The following is a 10,850-nucleotide window of genomic DNA, read 5'->3' on the forward strand; positions in this document are numbered from 1 at the left end:
CTACATTCCAGTCCCGGCTGCTCCTGTTCTGCTGCAGTCCAGAAAACAACAACCCGATACAATTGGCGCTCCTTCCCACAGCTCCGGCCCGGATCCGCATGGTTCCGCTGACTGACTGTGAGACGCGCTCCCTCCAGAGTGGCACAGCCCGATGGGGGTCCTTATCTGGCACGGGGGCGTAAAACAGGTGCGACTGGAAAGCCTGGTTTATTCTGCGTCGAGGGAACGCGTTGCTCTGCAATTCACCGCCAAGCCGCTAGGGGGTGTGGCTTTGTCTTTGTATTGTTTACGGGGCTCTTGTCGGATTCCTTGGTTTTCTTCCGGTCACAGACAACAATTGTTGGCCATTTGTCAGTCTTTGTAGTGCCGCCAATAATCCTTTCTTCGGCTTGGTCCATTTTTTCTTGACGCTTTCACCACAGAAACTTTGAAAATGGCGGTGTTGTTGTGCTGCGACTGAACCGGAAATGACGTTCTGAGCGGACCAATTACAGTCCTCGACGTTGACGTCACCACGCGTTTACGCGACACGGAGGCAGGATTTTGTTGGGGTTTGCGTCGACGCGACGCAGAAGCATAAATCAGGCTTTCGTGGTTTAGAATCTCACGCCAAGCCGGAGAACCAGGTCTTGAATCAGTCACGTGGTCACTGCCGGTCGGCGAGGCTTTGGACGTCACTAAATACGTCATCGATAACCGTTTTTCAAAACGAAATCCTGGATCACTCCACTCATCACTACCGCTGCTACCAGGTTAGCGAGTCTGGAGTGGCACAGAGAACAGAGCTTGGACTCTGCTCGTTTTGAAGAAGAAGAAGAAGAAAAGAAGCGGAAGGCCTCGGTCTTTGTCTCCTGAAGGCTGAGTGGCGCCGGTAGAACCTCAACATGTGCGCCACGCAGCTGCTGCGGGTGTCGGTCCAGGAGCGGATCCTCGCCGCCGCTGAAGACTTCCTGCTGCAGCTGGGAGAAGGAGACTCAGCGGCTGGAGTCCCGGTGCTGAGAGCGCTGCTCACCGAGCGGCTGGCGGCGGCCGCGGAGCAGATCGTGGCTCTGCTGGAGGAAACCGTGGCGGAGTACGAGCGGGAGAACCACCGGCAGAGGTTGCTGCTCGATGCCGTGCTGAAGCCCCGAGTCAGGCTGGACAGAGCAGGTGAGTCCCCCCACACTGACCAGGAGAACCGAGAGACCGCAGTCCTGCCAGCAAGTGTCTCCGGTCTGGTTGTGTCCGTAATCCGGGTCATTGTGCTCAGACCGTCTGAGCAGGAGTGGAACAACGTAGAAGTGTTTCGTAGTTGACGGCTATTCGGTGTTGGTGGAGCCTTAAAACCTCACCTGGCTCGGGACACGCTGGGCGCCATCTTGGCTGCTTCCTGACCAACAAGTAGATGGCGCTGTTTGGTTTCCAGGCTGCGTCCTTCCCGCCGTAGTTCTACTGCTTTTTGTATTTGTTTGGAAGAAAAAAACAAAACTAAGAAACACGGAGAAACATCTCATAGGTTACACGTTACAAATTTTGTCCCAGCCAGAGTTTTCCTCAATTACTGGAAAGGAAAGGGACATTTCCTGATTATTTTTAATAAACTAATCTTCGACCTTGGCTGACTGCATGTTGCTGTGTTTGGGTGGACTGACATGTTTAGCATCAGTACAGGTTCCCTCTGGTTCTAGGGACTGAACTCTCATTCTCCTACAGGGTCTCATTCTAGAAATGAACATTCTGACTAGCAGATGTGATCATGAATGGACAAAACCATTCAGCAGAGGGGACCTATGACCTTTGACCTGGGTGACACAACGTTGATCCAAGCATCTGAAGCCAGCGTTTCTGTTCCCAGTTTGCTGACTGGTCCTCAGTAGCAGGACGTCTCTTTTCATTGAGTTGATTTCTGTTTCTGTCTGTTGCTCCGCTGTTTCAGAGTCAAATGAAGAGATTTCTGATGTTGCTGTTTGTGTCCTGCAGATGTGGAGCAGCTGCTGGTGATTAAAGAAGAGGTTCCCCCTGAGCTGCAGGACCCAGAGCCCCCCCACATTAAAGAGGAGTGGGAGGAGCTGTGGACCAGTGAGGAGGGAGGGCAGCTTCAAGGGCAGGAGGAGGCTGATATCACCACGTTCCCCTTCACTCTGGTTCCTGTGAAGAGTGAAGGGGACGAAGAGAAACCTCAGTTCCCACATCTTCATCAGAGTCTAACTGAGGAGAACTTGAAAGAAGAGTCTCTGAGCAGCAACCCAATTCATCCTCTGAAAACAGAAGCTGATGGAGAAGAGTGTGGAGGACCAGAACCTGAACCAGAACCAGCCAGCAAGGTAGATCCAGATCCACTTGTACAACCCCAGACTGAAGACCAGATGTCAGACTCTTCTGAAGCTGAGACTGAAGTCAGTGAGGATGATTGGGTCAGACCTGATAACACGGCCACTTCTGAGCACAAGGAACCCTTTGGCTCAAGGAGGAATATGCTTCAGAAATTGAGCCCAGGACAGGAAGCGAGTCATTGCAGCTCAAAAGAACAAAAACTAAAGACTGGAAGAGAATCAGAGATCATCAGGAACGTGACCTTTGGTCCTTCTGAATCTGAGACAGAAGTCAGTGAGGATGAGCGTCCCTTTAGGTGCTCAAAGTGCAGTAAAGGTTTTAGTTACAGAAGGAATTTGGATGTACACATGAAAACACACACTGGAGAAAAACCATACCCCTGCTCAGTTTGCGGCACAGGGTTTTCAGAAAATGGATATCTAAAAAGACACATGAAGAGAACACATACTGGAGAGAAACCATTCCCATGCTCAGTTTGTGGCACCACATTTGCAGAAAAGTCAAGTGTGAAAAGACACATTAGGAGAGCCAATACTGGAGAGAAACCATTCCCATGCGCAGTTTGCAGCACAAGATTTTCAGAAAGGGATTGTCTGAAAAGACACATTAGGAGAGCCCATACTGGAGAGAAACCATTCCCCTGCTCAGTTTGTGGCACAAGATTTTCAGAAAGGGGTTGTCTGAATAGACATATGAGAAGACATACTGGAGAGAAACCATTCGGCTGCTCAGTGTGTGGCAAAACATTCTCAGAACAGGGACATCTGAAAAGGCACCTGAACGTGCACACTGGGGAGAAACCATTTCCCTGTGCACTTTGTGGCAAAAGATTCTCACAAAAGGGAAATCTGGGAAAGCACATGAAAACGCACACTGGGGAGAAACCATTCCCCTGTGCATTTTGTTGCAAAAGATTTTCAGAAAAAGGATGTCTGAAAAGACACATGAGGAGAACACACACTTGAGAGACATTTGTCTTGCTGAATTAGTTGCAAAAACTTCCTAGATGAGGAAAACATGAAACAACACAACAGAAAAATGTCCTTTGTCCATTCTGTGTTGGTGTGACTCAAACTGAGTAGATAATGCAATTTATCATGGTCGTTCAGACCCAACTTGGAGGTTCTGGTTTTAGAAAGCGTTTTTCAGATAATGCAGCAGGAAATGAACTCAGTTAACCTGACATAATGGAGCCATCATTGGATATGACGGTGAGAGGGCTGATCTTATTTTCTCTGAGGTCACCATGGAAAGATCCACCTGGTACCACTTACTGATCTTTGTATTGACGTATTGATCACTGATCAAACACTGAATTATCTTTGAGTGTCTTCAGACTATCTTACATGAGTGTATGTTATTGTTACGATGGTTTCTCTTCCTGGTTCCTGTCAATACATGTGCAGCTGTCAAGTCTTTAATCACTTGTTGGTGCAGCCTGATAATAAAGAATTACAAAAGTCCAGCCTAGATGGAACTCATACATGGAGTTTTAGACAACTGCTGGCCTTCATCCAGCTTTATTGATAAATATAATTGAGTATCATCTGTGTAACAATGGAAATTTATGGACTGTTTCCCAATAATATGACCTAAAGGAAGCATACATAAAGTGAAGAGTATTGGCCCCAGCACTGAACCTTGAGGAACACCGTGTTTAACTTTGGTTTGTATAGAAGATTTATCATGAACGTCTACAAACTGAAATCAACCTGATGAATACGATTGAAACCACTTTAATGTTCCCTGAATGCACAGTTTAATCGTAATAATGGTACACTTCAGAATTAACGACAGCACATATACATTTGTTGTGTATGTACGCTGAACTTGAACAGTCCGTTGTCCCAATGGAGGCAAGTGAGAGTGAGGCCTGCAGCCAGACTACAAGGTCGGTGCTGCCACCCCAAGGGAGGTGGAGAGGGCAGAGGCAGGGGTCAGGAACACACGGGGGAAGGGGAGGGGAGGATAGTACGCGCCATTTACGTCACCAAGGCAGAAGGAGTTCTCCTGGAGGATAAACAATGGGGCAGCCGATAAGGAAGCTGTGGGTTTGGGCGGAGGAGCACACATTCCAATCTGTCTTCTCTTTCAGTCCAATCCAAATTGTAAAGTTAAATTTCTGGGCTTCAACATCACTCTCCTCTTTGCAGAGCGGCCAACTGCTCCGAGATGGTTTCCATCCTGGGTTTCAGTTCAAGAGTCTGTTGTTGCCCCGCTCTGCCAACCTCAGTCATTGCGTTGTCAATGACTGAGGTTGTGTGAGCTGCACATCACATCAAGTGTTGATGCCCACCAAGGGGTGTCTTTTCAAAAAGAGGAATATTACGCCTCCATTTCACACAGACGAGACGGCAAATTTGGCACATTTTCTGTCTAAAAAGGGCTGGAGAGAGATGGAGGTGAAGGAGGAGAGGAGACAGAGAGGTGGGGAAGAGAAGAGAGAGAGACCAGACATTATGTTTGCTGCTCCATTTTGATTGTTGCTCTCCAGCTTCAGCTCAATAAAAACCTCTTCATCACATCAGTCCCATGTGGAGCTGCGTTGTTCCAACAACACTGAGCTCTCAGCTCATAGCAGTTCTACAATAAAGGTTCCAACACAACGTTCCATTGATCCATGAACAAAGCAGGCAGTGAGACCATGATGATGTCCCATCTGTCCACTGTCCAGATGTCAGAGCTGAAAATGATAGGATGCCATGTTCCCTTCAACAACAGTCCAGCAGAAAGCCACCATGAAGACCTGAGGAGGAGCAAGGCAGCTCACCACAGTCAGGAACTCCCAGTCACCTCAACAAGATTTCTGTCCACTCACGTTCAACCAGACCAGCAGATCACCTGCATCCCCACTGCCTCACCACCAGAGGGTAGTAGAACATCAACTATAGAGGCTCCCACTGAGGAATGAACACCACCACCAGCAGACGGCTCTCCCTCCCTGACAGCATTTAAAGGAGATGAATGATGGATCATCAAACTCCACCATTAACTGTTCCTCAGGGCCGCTCCCTCTGCTCTGACTCTCTTTGATTGTTTGTCTTTGTTTTATTCAATCAAGTTGTTCCTCCTCTCTCTCTTCTTGCTGCTCTACCCCCCCCCCATGTGATGTCTACTACCTCCTCCTCCTTGATGACACTCATTGTGAGGTCTCTTCATCAGCCCTCCTCTGCTTTCTGAGCCACAAACAGTTTTTCTGAGTTGCTAAAACCCTGAACTCCATCTTGAACCCAGACTCTCAGCAGCCTGACCACATTTACTGAACTGGTCCCTCTTTGGTGAAACCATCACCACGTTTCTGAAGGCTCTGAATGTCCTGATGCTGATGTCATTCTGCTTCCTCTGACACAGGCAGGTTTGGTCCGTTCTGGCACTGTGACATCAAAGACTAAATTCTGAGATCAAGAAGAACATTTACAAAACATGAACAAAACTTGATGACAGAATTCTTTGTCCTCCTCCATCACCACGATGCCATCGATGGTCCGTTACTGTTGCAGTGCAGTAACATCATGAGTTGTGTCAAACCATCTCTGTCAGCTCTGCGAGTGTCTGGAGTGACGTCTCCAAGGACACTTGCTGCCAGGACTACAGAGTAAACATCAACATCTGTTTGCATCTGGCTTCAACTGTACTTTTCCTCTAGGTTCAACTTTGCTAGGTTACAGTGACTTGTGTACAGAGTAGTGACTTGATCAGCTGGTGGTGATGATGTAGCTTTAGGATGCTAACACAGTTGTTACTCAGGGCACCGCTGGTTGTGATTTAGAGTCCAATGAGAAACGCTCAGTCTCAGGTTCCAGCTTGTCAGTGAGTTCTTTGAGGGTCAGAGGCTTACATACAAATATAAAAACCAGTTGAAACACTTCCTGGAATTTTAAGAGGATTGAATACAAACAAGGAAGCACGTAAGCCAGAGGAATAATACCAGTAAAGCAATGAAGGCACATGGAGGATCAGACATGAATCATAAGATTTATCTGAGACTCAAGTGGACGGCAAAGGTAGCAGGTGAGAAGGTGTTCAGGATGAAGGGTCAGTGACCTCCAAACAAAGAAAACTCCTGAATGGAGGTTGAGCAGAGTCTGAGGAGTCAGGTGGAGCTGGCAGTGAGACAGGAGTTGAGGCCTGAACAGATGCAGCACTGGTCTTTGTTACTGTGACAGCACGACAACCAACAGGACCTGCTCACGTTCTCAGCTGGATTGTTCTCATCAATGTACGGAACCTCTCCAACGACCTGGTGGGGGGACGGCCTACCAAGCCTCCATCTCAACGACCGTGGCTCCCACTGGGATCCGCGATGCTCTTCTCAGGCACAAGGTGGTTTCTCTCCACTGGTCAGGATGGAGATTCAAGGCTCACGGGAGGTCAACAGTATTGTGACCGTGAAAAGGGGGAGAGGAGAAGTTCTGTTTAAAGTTAAAGAACAAAGAAACAAAAAAGTAAGCAGAAGAGAAAGAAAAGGGGAGAGACGGACCAGCAGCTGGAGGAGCTCACGGAAAAATAAGAAGCGCTGAAGAGCCTGAACCCAACCCAACTGTAACGGATGGTGTCGTGACTATTATAATAAACTGGTCCGCCGTGGGGGTGACCTTTGACCTGTGTGGGGCTGCTGGCCAATCAGCACCCTTTGCCGTCCTCAGTACTTCTCAGATATTCCTGTATTAAACGGGTCAACAGAGGGCAGTCATGCATCCCTCAGATCCTCCAGAGCAGGGGTTTTCAGTTAAAATTCTCCTGGGTCCAGTTTTCAAACCTCTTCAAGCTTGGGTCTGGAGGCCGAGCACAGTTTTTCATGACTACTGATTTCAGTGATGGGCCCACGCCTGCATGTTAGCCAGCAGTCGAGCTGTGCTTTATGATCCAGGGGCATCTTTAGCCGATGGAGGTAGACTTTAAGGCTGTTGTATCAGTGTCTGTTTGGTCAACAATGAACTTTCAGATCGAATGAAGTCGCCGGCATTTCAATAATAGTTCAGTCGTATTTATTGTCTGCTTTTTTTCCACATTAACCTTAAACCTATTGTCCAGCAGGGGGCAACATAAAGAAAAGAATGAAATGAAAATGGATTCAAAAATACTCAGAATTTACTGGCATTTGACTGCACGTATATGACTATGTGTGTGTGAGTGTGTGAGTGTGTGTGTGTGTGTGTGTTTTGAAGAAGACTTCTTGTCTCCATTTTTGTTGTCACTCTTCTCAATTTTCAGTTTCACTCATTAAAATGAAGCAGCTTTGACGTGTGTACTTCTCTTGTGCATCAACAACTTTGGTCTTTAAGCTCCTGACAAACACACCACACGTCACTCACTCTATAGATTAAATCTGCTGATAACACAAAACACGTGACCTTGTGACCCTGCATGACGTTTTGCTCCAACTTTCCATAACTAATAGGAGGAACAGCATGGATCGTTCTGAGCAAGAACTCTGACATCACCATCGTCATGAACAAGAAGGCAGTCGGACTCAACTTCAACAAATCTGAAATGTCCCCTTAAGCTCCTGCTACTTTGAACTGATGCCTAAACCTTCAGTTTCCATTCATCACTCAGAACCTCTCACAACCCCAGAAGAACAAGCAAAGGTTTGGAGCAGTAAAGCCTTTAATAATGACATCATCATGTTTGAGGGTTTCCTTCCCTCAAACTGTTTCTACCAACACAACAGAATCCTGGAAATATTTCAGGTGTTGACCTCCCAGCAGCCTGAAGGTCAACCTGCATTATCTGTTATGTTGCTGAGCAGAGGAAGGAGCTCAATGGTAGAGCGCTAGCTTAGCATGTGAGAGGTGGTGGGATCGGTGCCCTCGTTCTCCAGAAGACTTCAGCTTGTTCTGTTGTTGAGCTCTGATGAAAACCACTGACTTTGAACCACACACAAAGTGAAGGAGTGACTTAAGATTGATGGCACCTGAGGAACTTCTAGGTTTCCTAAAATCAACTGGAAATTCATTCACCAGTTAAACAGTGACTCTACCAGAGGGGATGTAGCTCAGTGGTAGAGCGCATGCTGAGCATGTGTGAGGCCCTGGGTTCAATCCCTGGCATCTCCAGCTGGTCCTTTGTAGCCTTCACCTTGTCAGCTAAAGTGATCCTTAAATGTGACAACAGTCGATTCACTATCAGAAGACATCTTCTACATGTTCAAGGTGGGCGAACTGTCCACAAATGTTCAAAATTACTTTTGAAAATGAAAACATAGATCAAACCTGCCCTGTCAATCACCCACAATGGGTGGATCGTCCCACTCCCTATCAGGTTCCCCACTCCATGACCCAGGAGGCTCCCTCTCCCTATCAGGACTAGAAATCCATTGGGGTCTCCCTGCTCAGGTAGGAGTCCTGCCCACAACGTTAAGCTGTTGATGTTCTAGAGGAGACAACATCTGATCTTTGTTAGATCCACCAGTCAAAGGGTTTCTTTAAAGGCTGTAGCAGCTGAGAATGAGGAATTAATAACCATCTTAGTGAGGACATTTTGAAACATGATGACATTTTATTGACTTGTAGCACTGCAAAAATCATCTCCCCTCCAAAAACCCTCTTCTCCAACTCTGTACTCAAGTTGTCTCCTCATCAGGCACCACAGGATCCAGGACGTTCAGTCAAAAAATCATTAGTGATTTTAAAAATGTCCATCAAACACAAAATAAGACTTCAAACAGGTTTACAACTTTATTTGATGTTGACACATTTTGTCCATTTTGCCTCCACACTGTCCTTCATCCCATCATTTAACATCAGGACTGCTCCCAGATCAGCTCCATGACCTCATCCCTGCACCAGAGCACCGCCCAAGTTCATCAAGGATGGCCAACATGAGAGGGTCTAGATTCACCTCCATCTTTGGAGGCTGTTGAATTTCCTCCTGAGGACCGTCAGGCTGTTTCCTTACTTTGCTGTGACCCAACAGCAGACAGCAACAAGGACTATGGTGCACTTGGTAAAACCACCATCTGGAGTCTGGACCAAGATGCTGATGTGATCCTTTGATGAGTTTAGAATCAGTCAAAGATCAAAGACTGAAGCAGGAGATCAATGCTCAGAACCCAGAGATCAAACACAGAATTCCGACATCACACATAGAATTCAGACATCAAACACAGAATTCAGAGATCAAACACAGAATTCAACGATCAATCAATGTGAGGAACCAGCGTCTCATGTGAAGATGCTTCTGAACTCATGAAGTGAAATCCTACCACATAGAGATGAGTGAGTCCAACTGGACCTGAACAGGAGAGAAATAAAGGAGTTATTGTTATGTAATTGTTATTTATTTCCAGGCCAGGTGAGGGTTGGATTTTATTGGTTCATGTTGAAGTGAACTGACAGTGGGACTGAGGACCTGGGCTGAAGTCCAGCTCACTGCTGGTTTAATAAAACCACCTGATTGTTTTTCCTATCAGCTCTGATCTGATGGAAGAAACAAAAAGCCAAACTTCATTCGTCCGTGTCCAAACTCCACGTCTGTTGATGTACAGCACTCCAGTTATTTGTTTCTTTCCAGACAGAAGCAGGTTGGTGGAGGAATAAAACCTCAACAGTGAAAAAACAGCAATGAGAGAAGTGAATCCTGCACTCACAGAAGTTGTGTCTGCACTCGCCAACCAGGAAACGCGTCTATCTTCTGTGTGACTGAGGCAGCTGCTGAGAGCTGCGTTTCTCAGCTGTGTGGGGGCGGGACTCTGTGTGTGATTGACAGGTCAACTGTCTGCCAGACAATGTTGTGGGGCACAAACACAAAATGCGAGGTGCCATTTCCATTCTGGGTCGATCAGCTCTGGGACCGTTTTGTCTTTTGAATGAAGAAATGCATTAATTTCAGGTAGCAGCTTGTAAAAATGCCCCGGCTCAACCACCAGATCTCTGTGTACACTGTCAAGAAAAAAAACTATTAAAAAACAGTAAAAAGTCTGGCAGCAGAGTTTCCAGACGAATACCGGCAAATTACAGTAATGAACTGTTCCACAAAATTACATGGAATAAACTGTAAAAATACACAGAAGGTTTCACAGTCCCAACTCATTAAATTACAGTCCATTTAGTGTTGATAAATGTGCATTCAACTGCAGGAAAACAGGCCCATCATGGAAAAACACATGAAGAACAAGGACCTTTCAGGTTCTTCTCTAAGTTCAGGGCTCTTACTGGTTCATTTATGAAACAAACCAGTCTATGAGCAGGAATTTCCCATTAAAAAGTTCATTTGACAGTTGAAAAGCAAGCATAGTCCATCAAAATAGCCAAGTTTAAGGTCAATCACTGTCAATTGAAGCTATTTAGTTGTTACTTTATGAAACTGAGCCAACTTTCTACAGTGATTTCCTGTTAGATTCTGGTTTCTCCAAGTATAAAAACTACAACAATGTATAAACACAGAATCTGTACTTGGAACAATAGAGAATTTCTGCATATTTACAGTATCAGTCCATCACTTTAGAGGATTGGAATGTAAAATAATCATTGGACAATGGAAATCATTTATCCTTTAACGAAACAACTTCAGTGCAGAGTTGATAACTGCACTTC

At 46.2% G+C, this 10,850-nt stretch overlaps 1 non-coding gene across 1 annotated transcript; it reads left to right on the plus strand.

Annotated features, from left to right (window-relative positions):
• The first annotated feature begins 8,300 nt into the window (after positions 1-8,300).
• On the plus strand, positions 8,301-8,372 carry trnaa-agc (transfer RNA alanine (anticodon AGC)). The gene has a single exon. It is a non-coding gene; the product is annotated as a tRNA-Ala (tRNA).
• The last annotated feature ends 2,478 nt before the right edge of the window (positions 8,373-10,850 follow it).

Source organism: Aulostomus chinensis, chromosome 1, assembly GCF_037954235.1.
Source record: "Aulostomus chinensis isolate RoL2024-O1b breed Wild chromosome 1, RoL_Achi_v1.0, whole genome shotgun sequence".
In the NCBI taxonomy this organism is placed as follows: domain Eukaryota; kingdom Metazoa; phylum Chordata; class Actinopteri; order Syngnathiformes; family Aulostomidae; genus Aulostomus; species Aulostomus chinensis.